Genomic DNA, 12,500 nt, shown 5'->3' with positions numbered 1-12,500 from the left:
CCCTCCGACAACACACGCAAGCACCCTGCTCGCGCAACACTGCCCCCCTCCACAACACCTCCCGCCTCCGACAACACCCCCCGCACACAGCCTGACGCACCGCACCCCCGCAAAACGACCACCCCGCCACAGCCAAATGCAAAAGCCTACAGCACCCGGTATTCCCAGGCGGTCTCCCATCCAAGTACTAACCGGGCCCGACCCTGCTTAGCAGCCGAGATCAGACGAGATCGGGCGTTCTCAGGGTGGTATGGCCGTAGGCAACACCCCCACCCACAGCCGCCCCCTTCACAACACCCCGCGCACGCTCAGGCCCCACGCAACACCCCGCGCCCCTCACACGCACCCTCTCCCAACACCCCCCGCGCACGGCGCCCTCCGACAACACACGCAAGCACCCTGCTCGCGCAACACTGCCCCCCTCCACAACACCTCCCGCCTCCGACAACACCCCCCGCACACAGCCTGACGCACCGCACCCCCGCAAAACGACCACCCCGCCACAGCCAAACGCAAAAGCCTACAGCACCCGGTATTCCCAGGCGGTCTCCCATCCAAGTACTAACCGGGCCCGACCCTGCTTAGCTTCCGAGATCAGACGAGATCGGGCGTTCTCAGGGTGGTATGGCCGTAGGCAACACCCCCACCCACAGCCGCCCCCTTCACAACACCCCGCGCGCGCTCACACCCCACGCAACACCCCGCACCCCTCACACGCACCCTCTCCCAACACCCCCCGCGCACGGCGCCCTCCGACAACACACGCAAGCACCCTGCTCGCGCAACACTGCCCCCCTCCACAACACCTCCCGCCTCCGACAACACCCCCCGCACACAGCCTGACGCACCGCACCCCCGCAAAACGACCACCCCGCCACAGCCAAACGCAAAAGCCTACAGCACCCGGTATTCCCAGGCGGTCTCCCATCCAAGTACTAACCGGGCCCGACCCTGCTTAGCTTCCGAGATCAGACGAGATCGGGCGTTCTCAGGGTGGTATGGCCGTAGGCAACACCCCCACCCACAGCCGCCCCCTTCACAACACCCCGCGCACGCTCACGCCCCCACGCAACACCCCGCGCCCCTCACACGCACCCTCTCCCAACACCCCCCGCGCACGGCGCCCTCCGACAACACACGCAAGCACCCTGCTCGCGCAACACTGCCCCCCTCCACAACACCTCCCGCCTCCAGCAACACCCCCCGCACACAGCCTGACGCACCGCACCCCCGCAAAACGACCACCCCGCCACAGCCAAACGCAAAAGCCTACAGCACCCGGTATTCCCAGGCGGTCTCCCATCCAAGTACTAACCGGGCCCGACCCTGCTTAGCAGCCGAGATCAGACGAGATCGGGCGTTCTCAGGGTGGTATGGCCGTAGGCAACACCCCCACCCACAGCCGCCCCCTTCACAACACCCCGCGCACGCTCACGCCCCCACGCAACACCCCGCGCCCCTCACACGCACCCTCTCCCAACACCCCCCGCACACAGCGCCCTCCGACAACACACGCAAGCACCCTGCTCGCGCAACACTGCCCCCCTCCACAACACCTCCCGCCTCCGACAACACCCCCTGCACACAGCCTGACGCACCGCACCCCCGCAAAACGACCACCCCGCCACAGCCAAACGCAAAAGCCTACAGCACCCGGTATTCCCAGGCGGTCTCCCATCCAAGTACTAACCGGGCCCGACCCTGCTTAGCTTCCGAGATCAGACGAGATCGGGCGTTCTCAGGGTGGTATGGCCGTAGGCAACACCCCCACCCACAGCCGCCCCCTTCACAACACCCCGCGCACGCTCACGCCCCACGCAACACCCCGCGCCCCTCACACGCACCCTCTCCCAACACCCCCCGCACACGGCGCCCTCCGACAACACACGCAAGCACCCTGCTCGCGCAACACTGCCCCCCTCCACAACACCTCCCGCCTCCGACAACACCCCCCGCACACAGCCTGACGCACCGCACCCCCGCAAAACGACCACCCCGCCACAGCCAAACGCAAAAGCCTACAGCACCCGGTATTCCCAGGCGGTCTCCCATCCAAGTACTAACCGGGCCCGACCCTGCTTAGCAGCCGAGATCAGACGAGATCGGGCGTTCTCAGGGTGGTATGGCCGTAGGCAACACCCCCACCCACAGCCGCCCCCTTCACAACACCCCGCGCACGCTCAGGCCCCACGCAACACCCCGCGCCCCTCACACGCATCCTCTCCCAACACCCCCCGCGCACGGCGCCCTCCGACAACACACGCAAGCACCCTGCTCGCGCAACACTGCCCCCCTCCACAACACCTCCCGCCTCCGACAACACCCCCCGCACACAGCCTGACGCACCGCACCCCCGCAAAACGACCACCCCGCCACAGCCAAACGCAAAAGCCTACAGCACCCGGTATTCCCAGGCGGTCTCCCATCCAAGTACTAACCGGGCCCGACCCTGCTTAGCTTCCGAGATCAGACGAGATCGGGCGTTCTCAGGGTGGTATGGCCGTAGGCAACACCCCCACCCACAGCCGCCCCCTTCACAACACCCCGCGCACGCTCAGGCCCCACGCAACACCCCGCGCCCCTCACACGTACCCTCTCCCAACACCCCCCGCGCACGGCGCCCTCCGACAACACACACAAGCACCCTGCTTGCGCAACACTGCCCCCCTCCACAACACCTCCCGCCTCCGACAACACCCCCCGCACACAGCCTGACGCACCGCACCCCCGCAAAACGACCACCCCGCCACAGCCAAACGCAAAAGCCTACAGCACCCGGTATTCCCAGGCGGTCTCCCATCCAAGTACTAACCGGGCCCGACCCTGCTTAGCTTCCGAGATCAGACGAGATCAGGCGTTCTCAGGGTGGTATGGCCGTAGGCAACACCCCCACCCACAGCCACCCCCTTCACAACACCCCGCGCATGCTCACGCCCCACGCAACACCCCGCGCCCCTCACACGCACCCTCTCCCAACACCCCCCGCGCACGGCGCCCTCCGACAACACACGCAAGCACCCTGCTCGCGCAACACTGCCCCCCTCCACAACACCTCCCGCCTCCGACAACACCCCCTGCACACAGCCTGACGCACCGCACCCCCGCAAAACGACCACCCCGCCACAGCCAAACGCAAAAGCCTACAGCACCCGGTATTCCCAGGCGGTCTCCCATCCAAGTACTAACCGGGCCCGACCCTGCTTAGCTTCCGAGATCAGACGAGATCGGGCGTTCTCAGGGTGGTATGGCCGTAGGCAACACCCCCACCCACAGCCGCCCCCTTCACAACACCCCGCGCATGCTCACGCCCCACGCAACACCCCGCGCCCCTCACACGCACCCTCTCCCAACACCCCCCGCGCACGGCGCCCTCCGACAACACACGCAAGCACCCTGCTCGCGCAACACTGCCCCCCTCCACAACACCTCCCGCCTCCGACAACACCCCCCGCACACAGCCTGACGCACCGCACCCCCGCAAAACGACCATCCCGCCACAGCCAAACGCAAAAGCCTACAGCACCCGGTATTCCCAGGCGGTCTCCCATCCAAGTACTAACCGGGCCCGACCCTGCTTAGCTTCCGAGATCAGACGAGATCGGGCGTTCTCAGGGTGGTATGGCCGTAGGCAACACCCCCACCCACAGCCGCCCCCTTCACAACACCCCGCGCATGCTCACGCCCCACGCAACACCCCGCGCCCCTCACACGCACCCTCTCCCAACACCCCCCGCGCACGGCGCCCTCCGACAACACACGCAAGCACCCTGCTCGCGCAACACTGCCCCCCTCCACAACACCTCCCGCCTCCGACAACACCCCCCGCACACAGCCTGACGCACCGCACCCCCGCAAAACGACCACCCCGCCACAGCCAAATGCAAAAGCCTACAGCACCCGGTATTCCCAGGCGGTCTCCCATCCAAGTACTAACTGGGCCCGACCCTGCTTAGCTTCCGAGATCAGACGAGATCGGGCGTTCTCAGGGTGGTATGGCCGTAGGCAACACCCCCACCCACAGCCGCCCCCTTCACAACACCCCGCGCGCGCTCACACCCCACGCAACACCCCGCGCCCCTCACACGCACCCTCTCCCAACACCCCCCGCGCACGGCGCCCTCCGACAACACACGCAAGCACCCTGCTCGCGCAACACTGCCCCCCTCCACAACACCTCCCGCCTCCGACAACACCCCCTGCACACAGCCTGACGCACCGCACCCCCGCAAAACGACCACCCCGCCACAGCCAAACGCAAAAGCCTACAGCACCCGGTATTCCCAGGCGGTCTCCCATCCAAGTACTAACCGGGCCCGACCCTGCTTAGCTTCCGAGATCAGACGAGATCGGGCGTTCTCAGGGTGGTATGGCCGTAGGCAACACCCCCACCCACAGCCGCCCCCTTCACAACACCCCGCGCACGCTCACGCCCCACGCAACACCCCGCGCCCCTCACACGCACCCTCTCCCAACACCCCCCGCACACGGCGCCCTCCGACAACACACGCAAGCACCCTGCTCGCGCAACACTGCCCCCCTCCACAACACCTCCCGCCTCCGACAACACCCCCCGCACACAGCCTGACGCACCGCACCCCCGCAAAACGACCACCCCGCCACAGCCAAACGCAAAAGCCTACAGCACCCGGTATTCCCAGGCGGTCTCCCATCCAAGTACTAACCGGGCCCGACCCTGCTTAGCAGCCGAGATCAGACGAGATCGGGCGTTCTCAGGGTGGTATGGCCGTAGGCAACACCCCCACCCACAGCCGCCCCCTTCACAACACCCCGCGCACGCTCAGGCCCCACGCAACACCCCGCGCCCCTCACACGCATCCTCTCCCAACACCCCCCGCGCACGGCGCCCTCCGACAACACACGCAAGCACCCTGCTCGCGCAACACTGCCCCCCTCCACAACACCTCCCGCCTCCGACAACACCCCCCGCACACAGCCTGACGCACCGCACCCCCGCAAAACGACCACCCCGCCACAGCCAAACGCAAAAGCCTACAGCACCCGGTATTCCCAGGCGGTCTCCCATCCAAGTACTAACCGGGCCCGACCCTGCTTAGCTTCCGAGATCAGACGAGATCGGGCGTTCTCAGGGTGGTATGGCCGTAGGCAACACCCCCACCCACAGCCGCCCCCTTCACAACACCCCGCGCACGCTCAGGCCCCACGCAACACCCCGCGCCCCTCACACGTACCCTCTCCCAACACCCCCCGCGCACGGCGCCCTCCGACAACACACACAAGCACCCTGCTTGCGCAACACTGCCCCCCTCCACAACACCTCCCGCCTCCGACAACACCCCCCGCACACAGCCTGACGCACCGCACCCCCGCAAAACGACCACCCCGCCACAGCCAAACGCAAAAGCCTACAGCACCCGGTATTCCCAGGCGGTCTCCCATCCAAGTACTAACCGGGCCCGACCCTGCTTAGCTTCCGAGATCAGACGAGATCAGGCGTTCTCAGGGTGGTATGGCCGTAGGCAACACCCCCACCCACAGCCACCCCCTTCACAACACCCCGCGCATGCTCACGCCCCACGCAACACCCCGCGCCCCTCACACGCACCCTCTCCCAACACCCCCCGCGCACGGCGCCCTCCGACAACACACGCAAGCACCCTGCTCGCGCAACACTGCCCCCCTCCACAACACCTCCCGCCTCCGACAACACCCCCTGCACACAGCCTGACGCACCGCACCCCCGCAAAACGACCACCCCGCCACAGCCAAACGCAAAAGCCTACAGCACCCGGTATTCCCAGGCGGTCTCCCATCCAAGTACTAACCGGGCCCGACCCTGCTTAGCTTCCGAGATCAGACGAGATCGGGCGTTCTCAGGGTGGTATGGCCGTAGGCAACACCCCCACCCACAGCCGCCCCCCTTCACAACACCCCGCGCATGCTCACGCCCCACGCAACACCCCGCGCCCCTCACACGCACCCTCTCCCAACACCCCCCGCGCACGGCGCCCTCCGACAACACACGCAAGCACCCTGCTCGCGCAACACTGCCCCCCTCCACAACACCTCCCGCCTCCGACAACACCCCCCGCACACAGCCTGACGCACCGCACCCCCGCAAAACGACCATCCCGCCACAGCCAAACGCAAAAGCCTACAGCACCCGGTATTCCCAGGCGGTCTCCCATCCAAGTACTAACCGGGCCCGACCCTGCTTAGCTTCCGAGATCAGACGAGATCGGGCGTTCTCAGGGTGGTATGGCCGTAGGCAACACCCCCACCCACAGCCGCCCCCTTCACAACACCCCGCGCATGCTCACGCCCCACGCAACACCCCGCGCCCCTCACACGCACCCTCTCCCAACACCCCCCGCGCACGGCGCCCTCCGACAACACACGCAAGCACCCTGCTCGCGCAACACTGCCCCCCTCCACAACACCTCCCGCCTCCGACAACACCCCCCGCACACAGCCTGACGCACCGCACCCCCGCAAAACGACCACCCCGCCACAGCCAAATGCAAAAGCCTACAGCACCCGGTATTCCCAGGCGGTCTCCCATCCAAGTACTAACTGGGCCCGACCCTGCTTAGCTTCCGAGATCAGACGAGATCGGGCGTTCTCAGGGTGGTATGGCCGTAGGCAACACCCCCACCCACAGCCGCCCCCTTCACAACACCCCGCGCGCGCTCACACCCCACGCAACACCCCGCGCCCCTCACACGCACCCTCTCCCAACACCCCCCGCGCACGGCGCCCTCCGACAACACACGCAAGCACCCTGCTCGCGCAACACTGCCCCCCTCCACAACACCTCCCGCCTCCGACAACACCCCCTGCACACAGCCTGACGCACCGCACCCCCGCAAAACGACCACCCCGCCACAGCCAAACGCAAAAGCCTACAGCACCCGGTATTCCCAGGCGGTCTCCCATCCAAGTACTAACCGGGCCCGACCCTGCTTAGCTTCCGAGATCAGACGAGATCGGGCGTTCTCAGGGTGGTATGGCCGTAGGCAACACCCCCACCCACAGCCGCCCCCTTCACAACACCCCGCGCATGCTCACGCCCCACGCAACACCCCGCGCCCCTCACACGCACCCTCTCCCAACACCCCCCGCGCACGGCGCCCTCCGACAACACACGCAAGCACCCTGCTCGCGCAACACTGCCCCCCTCCACAACACCTCCCGCCTCCGACAACACCCCCCGCACACAGCCTGACGCACCGCACCCCCGCAAAACGACCACCCCGCCACAGCCAAACGCAAAAGCCTGCCGCACCCGGTATTCCCGGGCGGTCTCCCATCCAAGTACTAACCGGGCCCGACCCTGCTTAGCTTCCGAGATCAGACGAGATCGGGCGTTCTCAGGGTGGTATGGCCGTAGGCAACACCCCCACCCACAGCCGCCCCCTTCACAACACCCCGCGCACGCTCACGCCCCCACGCAACACCCCGCGCCCCTCACACGCACCCTCTCCCAACACCCCCCGCGCACGGCGCCCTCCGACAACACACGCAAGCACCCTGCTCGCGCAACACTGCCCCCCTCCACAACACCTCCCGCCTCCGACAACACCCCCCGCACACAGCCTGACGCACCGCACCCCCGCAAAACGACCATCCCGCCACAGCCAAACGCAAAAGCCTACAGCACCCGGTATTCCCAGGCGGTCTCCCATCCAAGTACTAACCGGGCCCGACCCTGCTTAGCTTCCGAGATCAGACGAGATCGGGCGTTCTCAGGGTGGTATGGCCGTAGGCAACACCCCCACCCACAGCCGCCCCCTTCACAACACCCCGCGCATGCTCACGCCCCACGCAACACCCCGCGCCCCTCACACGCACCCTCTCCCAACACCCCCCGCGCACGGCGCCCTCCGACAACACACGCAAGCACCCTGCTCGCGCAACACTGCCCCCCTCCACAACACCTCCCGCCTCCGACAACACCCCCCGCACACAGCCTGACGCACCGCACCCCCGCAAAACGACCACCCCGCCACAGCCAAATGCAAAAGCCTACAGCACCCGGTATTCCCAGGCGGTCTCCCATCCAAGTACTAACTGGGCCCGACCCTGCTTAGCTTCCGAGATCAGACGAGATCGGGCGTTCTCAGGGTGGTATGGCCGTAGGCAACACCCCCACCCACAGCCGCCCCCTTCACAACACCCCGCGCGCGCTCACACCCCACGCAACACCCCGCGCCCCTCACACGCACCCTCTCCCAACACCCCCCGCGCACGGCGCCCTCCGACAACACACGCAAGCACCCTGCTCGCGCAACACTGCCCCCCTCCACAACACCTCCCGCCTCCAGCAACACCCCCCGCACACAGCCTGACGCACCGCACCCCCGCAAAACGACCACCCCGCCACAGCCAAACGCAAAAGCCTACAGCACCCGGTATTCCCAGGCGGTCTCCCATCCAAGTACTAACCGGGCCCGACCCTGCTTAGCTTCCGAGATCAGACGAGATCGGGCGTTCTCAGGGTGGTATGGCCGTAGGCAACACCCCCACCCACAGCCGCCCCCTTCACAACGCCCCGCGCGCGCTCACACCCCACGCAACACCCCGCGCCCCTCACACGCACCCTCTCCCAACACCCCCCGCGCACGGCGCCCTCCGACAACACACGCAAGCACCCTGCTCGCGCAACACTGCCCCCCTCCACAACACCTCCCGCCTCCAGCAACACCCCCCGCACACAGCCTGACGCACCGCACCCCCGCAAAACGACCACCCCGCCACAGCCAAACGCAAAAGCCTGCCGCACCCGGTATTCCCGGGCGGTCTCCCATCCAAGTACTAACCGGGCCCGACCCTGCTTAGCTTCCGAGATCAGACGAGATCGGGCGTTCTCAGGGTGGTATGGCCGTAGGCAACACCCCCACCCACAGCCGCCCCCTTCACAACGCCCCGCGCACGCTCAGGCCCCACGCAACACCCCGCGCCCCTCACACGCACCCTCTCCCAACACCCCCCGCGCACGGCGCCCTCCGACAACACACGCAAGCACCCTGCTCGCGCAACACTGACCCCCTCCACAACACCTCCCGCCTCCAGCAACACCCCCCGCACACAGCCTGACGCACCGCACCCCCGCAAAACGACCACCCCGCCACAGCCAAACGCAAAAGCCTACAGCACCCGGTATTCCCGGGCGGTCTCCCATCCAAGTACTAACCGGGCCCGACCCTGCTTAGCTTCCGAGATCAGACGAGATCGGGCGTTCTCAGGGTGGTATGGCCGTAGGCAACACCCCCACCCACAGCCGCCCCCTTCACAACACCCCGCGCATGCTCACGCCCCACGCAACACCCCGCGCCCCTCACACGCACCCTCTCCCAACACCCCCCGCGCACGGTGCCCTCCGACAACACACGCAAGCACCCTGCTCGCGCAACACTGCCCCCCTCCACAACACCTCCCGCCTCCGACAACACCCCCCGCACACAGCCTGACGCACCGCACCCCCGCAAAACGACCACCCCGCCACAGCCAAATGCAAAAGCCTACAGCACCCGGTATTCCCAGGCGGTCTCCCATCCAAGTACTAACCGGGCCCGACCCTGCTTAGCAGCCGAGATCAGACGAGATCGGGCGTTCTCAGGGTGGTATGGCCGTAGGCAACACCCCCACCCACAGCCGCCCCCTTCACAACACCCCGCGCATGCTCACGCCCCACGCAACACCCCGCGCCCCTCACACGCACCCTCTCCCAACACCCCCCGCGCACGGCGCCCTCCGACAACACACGCAAGCACCCTGCTCGCGCAACACTGCCCCCCTCCACAACACCTCCCGCCTCCGACAACACCCCCTGCACACAGCCTGACGCACCGCACCCCCGCAAAACGACCACCCCGCCACAGCCAAACGCAAAAGCCTACAGCACCCGGTATTCCCAGGCGGTCTCCCATCCAAGTACTAACCGGGCCCGACCCTGCTTAGCTTCCGAGATCAGACGAGATCGGGCGTTCTCAGGGTGGTATGGCCGTAGGCAACACCCCCACCCACAGCCGCCCCCTTCACAACACCCCGCGCGCGCTCACACCCCACGCAACACCCCGCGCCCCTCACACGCACCCTCTCCCAACACCCCCCGCGCACGGCGCCCTCCGACAACACACGCAAGCACCCTGCTCGCGCAACACTGCCCCCCCTCCACAACACCTCCCGCCTCCGACAACACCCCCCGCACACAGCCTGACGCACCGCACCCCCGCAAAACGACCACCCCGCCACAGCCAAACGCAAAAGCCTACAGCACCCGGTATTCCCAGGCGGTCTCCCATCCAAGTACTAACCGGGCCCGACCCTGCTTAGCTTCCGAGATCAGACGAGATCGGGCGTTCTCAGGGTGGTATGGCCGTAGGCAACACCCCCACCCACAGCCGCCCCCTTCACAACACCCCGCGCGCGCTCACACCCCACGCAACACCCCGCGCCCCTCACACGCACCCTCTCCCAACACCCCCCGCGCACGGCGCCCTCCGACAACACACGCAAGCACCCTGCTCGCGCAACACTGCCCCCCTCCACAACACCTCCCGCCTCCGACAACACCCCCCGCACACAGCCTGACGCACCGCACCCCCGCAAAACGACCACCCCGCCACAGCCAAACGCAAAAGCCTACAGCACCCGGTATTCCCAGGCGGTCTCCCATCCAAGTACTAACCGGGCCCGACCCTGCTTAGCTTCCGAGATCAGACGAGATCGGGCGTTCTCAGGGTGGTATGGCCGTAGGCAACACCCCCACCCACAGCCACCCCCTTCACAACACCCCGCGCATGCTCACGCCCCACGCAACACCCCGCGCCCCTCACACGCACCCTCTCCCAACACCCCCCGCGCACGGCGCCCTCCGACAACACACGCAAGCACCCTGCTCGCGCAACACTGCCCCCCTCCACAACACCTCCCGCCTCCGACAACACCCCCTGCACACAGCCTGACGCACCGCACCCCCGCAAAACGACCACCCCGCCACAGCCAAACGCAAAAGCCTACAGCACCCGGTATTCCCAGGCGGTCTCCCATCCAAGTACTAACCGGGCCCGACCCTGCTTAGCTTCCGAGATCAGACGAGATCGGGCGTTCTCAGGGTGGTATGGCCGTAGGCAACACCCCCACCCACAGCCGCCCCCTTCACAACACCCCGCGCATGCTCACGCCCCACGCAACACCCCGCGCCCCTCACACGCACCCTCTCCCAACACCCCCCGCGCACGGCGCCCTCCGACAACACACGCAAGCACCCTGCTCGCGCAACACTGCCCCCCTCCACAACACCTCCCGCCTCCGACAACACCCCCTGCACACAGCCTGACGCACCGCACCCCCGCAAAACGACCACCCCGCCACAGCCAAACGCAAAAGCCTACAGCACCCGGTATTCCCAGGCGGTCTCCCATCCAAGTACTAACTGGGCCCGACCCTGCTTAGCTTCCGAGATCAGACGAGATCGGGCGTTCTCAGGGTGGTATGGCCGTAGGCAACACCCCCACCCACAGCCGCCCCCTTCACAACACCCCGCGCGCGCTCACACCCCACGCAACACCCCGCGCCCCTCACACGCACCCTCTCCCAACACCCCCCGCGCACGGCGCCCTCCGACAACACACGCAAGCACCCTGCTCGCGCAACACTGCCCCCCTCCACAACACCTCCCGCCTCCGACAACACCCCCTGCACACAGCCTGACGCACCGCACCCCCGCAAAACGACCACCCCGCCACAGCCAAACGCAAAAGCCTACAGCACCCGGTATTCCCAGGCGGTCTCCCATCCAAGTACTAACCGGGCCCGACCCTGCTTAGCTTCCGAGATCAGACGAGATCGGGCGTTCTCAGGGTGGTATGGCCGTAGGCAACACCCCCACCCACAGCCGCCCCCTTCACAACACCCCGCGCATGCTCACGCCCCACGCAACACCCCGCGCCCCTCACACGCACCCTCTCCCAACACCCCCCGCGCACGGCGCCCTCCGACAACACACGCAAGCACCCTGCTCGCGCAACACTGCCCCCCTCCACAACACCTCCCGCCTCCGACAACACCCCCCGCACACAGCCTGACGCACCGCACCCCCGCAAAACGACCACCCCGCCACAGCCAAACGCAAAAGCCTGCCGCACCCGGTATTCCCGGGCGGTCTCCCATCCAAGTACTAACCGGGCCCGACCCTGCTTAGCTTCCGAGATCAGACGAGATCGGGCGTTCTCAGGGTGGTATGGCCGTAGGCAACACCCCCACCCACAGCCGCCCCCTTCACAACACCCCGCGCACGCTCACGCCCCCACGCAACACCCCGCGCCCCTCACACGCACCCTCTCCCAACACCCCCCGCGCACGGCGCCCTCCGACAACACACGCAAGCACCCTGCTCGCGCAACACTGCCCCCCTCCACAACACCTCCCGCCTCCGACAACACCCCCCGCACACAGCCTGACGCACCGCACCCCCGCAAAACGACCATCCCGCCACAGCCAAACGCAAAAGCCTACAG

General features: G+C 67.1%; 34 non-coding genes across 34 annotated transcripts in view; all 34 read right to left on the bottom strand.

Annotated features, from left to right (window-relative positions):
- Positions 1–143: 143 nt before the first annotated feature.
- On the bottom strand, positions 144–262 carry LOC136992744 (5S ribosomal RNA). The gene has a single exon (XR_010885180.1). It is a non-coding gene; the product is annotated as a 5S ribosomal RNA (ribosomal RNA).
- Positions 263–517: 255 nt separating this feature from the next.
- Positions 518–636, bottom strand: LOC136992687 (5S ribosomal RNA). The gene has a single exon (XR_010885123.1). It is a non-coding gene; the product is annotated as a 5S ribosomal RNA (ribosomal RNA).
- A 255-nt stretch (positions 637–891) lies between these two features.
- Positions 892–1,010, bottom strand: LOC136992686 (5S ribosomal RNA). The gene has a single exon (XR_010885122.1). It is a non-coding gene; the product is annotated as a 5S ribosomal RNA (ribosomal RNA).
- A 256-nt stretch (positions 1,011–1,266) lies between these two features.
- LOC136992743 (5S ribosomal RNA) lies at positions 1,267–1,385 on the bottom strand. Its single transcript, XR_010885179.1, has one exon. It is a non-coding gene; the product is annotated as a 5S ribosomal RNA (ribosomal RNA).
- Positions 1,386–1,641: 256 nt separating this feature from the next.
- LOC136992685 (5S ribosomal RNA) lies at positions 1,642–1,760 on the bottom strand. Its single transcript, XR_010885121.1, has one exon. It is a non-coding gene; the product is annotated as a 5S ribosomal RNA (ribosomal RNA).
- Positions 1,761–2,015: 255 nt separating this feature from the next.
- LOC136992742 (5S ribosomal RNA) lies at positions 2,016–2,134 on the bottom strand. Its single transcript, XR_010885178.1, has one exon. It is a non-coding gene; the product is annotated as a 5S ribosomal RNA (ribosomal RNA).
- A 255-nt stretch (positions 2,135–2,389) lies between these two features.
- Positions 2,390–2,508, bottom strand: LOC136992684 (5S ribosomal RNA). The gene has a single exon (XR_010885120.1). It is a non-coding gene; the product is annotated as a 5S ribosomal RNA (ribosomal RNA).
- A 255-nt stretch (positions 2,509–2,763) lies between these two features.
- LOC136992715 (5S ribosomal RNA) lies at positions 2,764–2,882 on the bottom strand. The gene has a single exon (XR_010885151.1). It is a non-coding gene; the product is annotated as a 5S ribosomal RNA (ribosomal RNA).
- A 255-nt stretch (positions 2,883–3,137) lies between these two features.
- LOC136992683 (5S ribosomal RNA) lies at positions 3,138–3,256 on the bottom strand. The gene has a single exon (XR_010885119.1). It is a non-coding gene; the product is annotated as a 5S ribosomal RNA (ribosomal RNA).
- Positions 3,257–3,511: 255 nt separating this feature from the next.
- On the bottom strand, positions 3,512–3,630 carry LOC136992682 (5S ribosomal RNA). The gene has a single exon (XR_010885118.1). It is a non-coding gene; the product is annotated as a 5S ribosomal RNA (ribosomal RNA).
- Positions 3,631–3,885: 255 nt separating this feature from the next.
- On the bottom strand, positions 3,886–4,004 carry LOC136992725 (5S ribosomal RNA). The gene has a single exon (XR_010885161.1). It is a non-coding gene; the product is annotated as a 5S ribosomal RNA (ribosomal RNA).
- A 255-nt stretch (positions 4,005–4,259) lies between these two features.
- Positions 4,260–4,378, bottom strand: LOC136992681 (5S ribosomal RNA). Its single transcript, XR_010885117.1, has one exon. It is a non-coding gene; the product is annotated as a 5S ribosomal RNA (ribosomal RNA).
- Positions 4,379–4,633: 255 nt separating this feature from the next.
- Positions 4,634–4,752, bottom strand: LOC136992741 (5S ribosomal RNA). The gene has a single exon (XR_010885177.1). It is a non-coding gene; the product is annotated as a 5S ribosomal RNA (ribosomal RNA).
- A 255-nt stretch (positions 4,753–5,007) lies between these two features.
- On the bottom strand, positions 5,008–5,126 carry LOC136992680 (5S ribosomal RNA). Its single transcript, XR_010885116.1, has one exon. It is a non-coding gene; the product is annotated as a 5S ribosomal RNA (ribosomal RNA).
- A 255-nt stretch (positions 5,127–5,381) lies between these two features.
- Positions 5,382–5,500, bottom strand: LOC136992714 (5S ribosomal RNA). Its single transcript, XR_010885150.1, has one exon. It is a non-coding gene; the product is annotated as a 5S ribosomal RNA (ribosomal RNA).
- A 255-nt stretch (positions 5,501–5,755) lies between these two features.
- On the bottom strand, positions 5,756–5,874 carry LOC136992678 (5S ribosomal RNA). Its single transcript, XR_010885114.1, has one exon. It is a non-coding gene; the product is annotated as a 5S ribosomal RNA (ribosomal RNA).
- A 256-nt stretch (positions 5,875–6,130) lies between these two features.
- LOC136992677 (5S ribosomal RNA) lies at positions 6,131–6,249 on the bottom strand. The gene has a single exon (XR_010885113.1). It is a non-coding gene; the product is annotated as a 5S ribosomal RNA (ribosomal RNA).
- Positions 6,250–6,504: 255 nt separating this feature from the next.
- LOC136992724 (5S ribosomal RNA) lies at positions 6,505–6,623 on the bottom strand. Its single transcript, XR_010885160.1, has one exon. It is a non-coding gene; the product is annotated as a 5S ribosomal RNA (ribosomal RNA).
- A 255-nt stretch (positions 6,624–6,878) lies between these two features.
- LOC136992676 (5S ribosomal RNA) lies at positions 6,879–6,997 on the bottom strand. Its single transcript, XR_010885112.1, has one exon. It is a non-coding gene; the product is annotated as a 5S ribosomal RNA (ribosomal RNA).
- A 255-nt stretch (positions 6,998–7,252) lies between these two features.
- LOC136992774 (5S ribosomal RNA) lies at positions 7,253–7,371 on the bottom strand. The gene has a single exon (XR_010885210.1). It is a non-coding gene; the product is annotated as a 5S ribosomal RNA (ribosomal RNA).
- Positions 7,372–7,627: 256 nt separating this feature from the next.
- LOC136992675 (5S ribosomal RNA) lies at positions 7,628–7,746 on the bottom strand. The gene has a single exon (XR_010885111.1). It is a non-coding gene; the product is annotated as a 5S ribosomal RNA (ribosomal RNA).
- Positions 7,747–8,001: 255 nt separating this feature from the next.
- On the bottom strand, positions 8,002–8,120 carry LOC136992722 (5S ribosomal RNA). The gene has a single exon (XR_010885158.1). It is a non-coding gene; the product is annotated as a 5S ribosomal RNA (ribosomal RNA).
- A 255-nt stretch (positions 8,121–8,375) lies between these two features.
- On the bottom strand, positions 8,376–8,494 carry LOC136992674 (5S ribosomal RNA). Its single transcript, XR_010885110.1, has one exon. It is a non-coding gene; the product is annotated as a 5S ribosomal RNA (ribosomal RNA).
- Positions 8,495–8,749: 255 nt separating this feature from the next.
- LOC136992772 (5S ribosomal RNA) lies at positions 8,750–8,868 on the bottom strand. The gene has a single exon (XR_010885208.1). It is a non-coding gene; the product is annotated as a 5S ribosomal RNA (ribosomal RNA).
- Positions 8,869–9,123: 255 nt separating this feature from the next.
- Positions 9,124–9,242, bottom strand: LOC136992707 (5S ribosomal RNA). Its single transcript, XR_010885143.1, has one exon. It is a non-coding gene; the product is annotated as a 5S ribosomal RNA (ribosomal RNA).
- A 255-nt stretch (positions 9,243–9,497) lies between these two features.
- LOC136992740 (5S ribosomal RNA) lies at positions 9,498–9,616 on the bottom strand. The gene has a single exon (XR_010885176.1). It is a non-coding gene; the product is annotated as a 5S ribosomal RNA (ribosomal RNA).
- Positions 9,617–9,871: 255 nt separating this feature from the next.
- LOC136992673 (5S ribosomal RNA) lies at positions 9,872–9,990 on the bottom strand. The gene has a single exon (XR_010885109.1). It is a non-coding gene; the product is annotated as a 5S ribosomal RNA (ribosomal RNA).
- Positions 9,991–10,246: 256 nt separating this feature from the next.
- LOC136992672 (5S ribosomal RNA) lies at positions 10,247–10,365 on the bottom strand. The gene has a single exon (XR_010885108.1). It is a non-coding gene; the product is annotated as a 5S ribosomal RNA (ribosomal RNA).
- Positions 10,366–10,620: 255 nt separating this feature from the next.
- Positions 10,621–10,739, bottom strand: LOC136992671 (5S ribosomal RNA). Its single transcript, XR_010885107.1, has one exon. It is a non-coding gene; the product is annotated as a 5S ribosomal RNA (ribosomal RNA).
- Positions 10,740–10,994: 255 nt separating this feature from the next.
- LOC136992670 (5S ribosomal RNA) lies at positions 10,995–11,113 on the bottom strand. The gene has a single exon (XR_010885106.1). It is a non-coding gene; the product is annotated as a 5S ribosomal RNA (ribosomal RNA).
- A 255-nt stretch (positions 11,114–11,368) lies between these two features.
- On the bottom strand, positions 11,369–11,487 carry LOC136992721 (5S ribosomal RNA). Its single transcript, XR_010885157.1, has one exon. It is a non-coding gene; the product is annotated as a 5S ribosomal RNA (ribosomal RNA).
- A 255-nt stretch (positions 11,488–11,742) lies between these two features.
- LOC136992669 (5S ribosomal RNA) lies at positions 11,743–11,861 on the bottom strand. The gene has a single exon (XR_010885105.1). It is a non-coding gene; the product is annotated as a 5S ribosomal RNA (ribosomal RNA).
- Positions 11,862–12,116: 255 nt separating this feature from the next.
- Positions 12,117–12,235, bottom strand: LOC136992771 (5S ribosomal RNA). The gene has a single exon (XR_010885207.1). It is a non-coding gene; the product is annotated as a 5S ribosomal RNA (ribosomal RNA).
- A 256-nt stretch (positions 12,236–12,491) lies between these two features.
- Positions 12,492–12,500, bottom strand: part of LOC136992667 (5S ribosomal RNA) — a 119-nt gene continuing 110 nt past the window's right edge. The window contains exon 1 of the ribosomal RNA XR_010885103.1: positions 12,492–12,500. This exon is cut by the window's right edge and continues 110 nt beyond it. This is a non-coding gene — a ribosomal RNA (5S ribosomal RNA).

The sequence above is a fragment of the Apteryx mantelli genome, chromosome 9, assembly GCF_036417845.1.
Source record: "Apteryx mantelli isolate bAptMan1 chromosome 9, bAptMan1.hap1, whole genome shotgun sequence".
Classification (NCBI taxonomy): Eukaryota; Metazoa; Chordata; class Aves; order Apterygiformes; family Apterygidae; genus Apteryx; species Apteryx mantelli.
The sequence above is the reverse complement of the archived record's forward strand: the minus strand, read 5'-3'. Positions and strand labels throughout refer to the sequence as shown.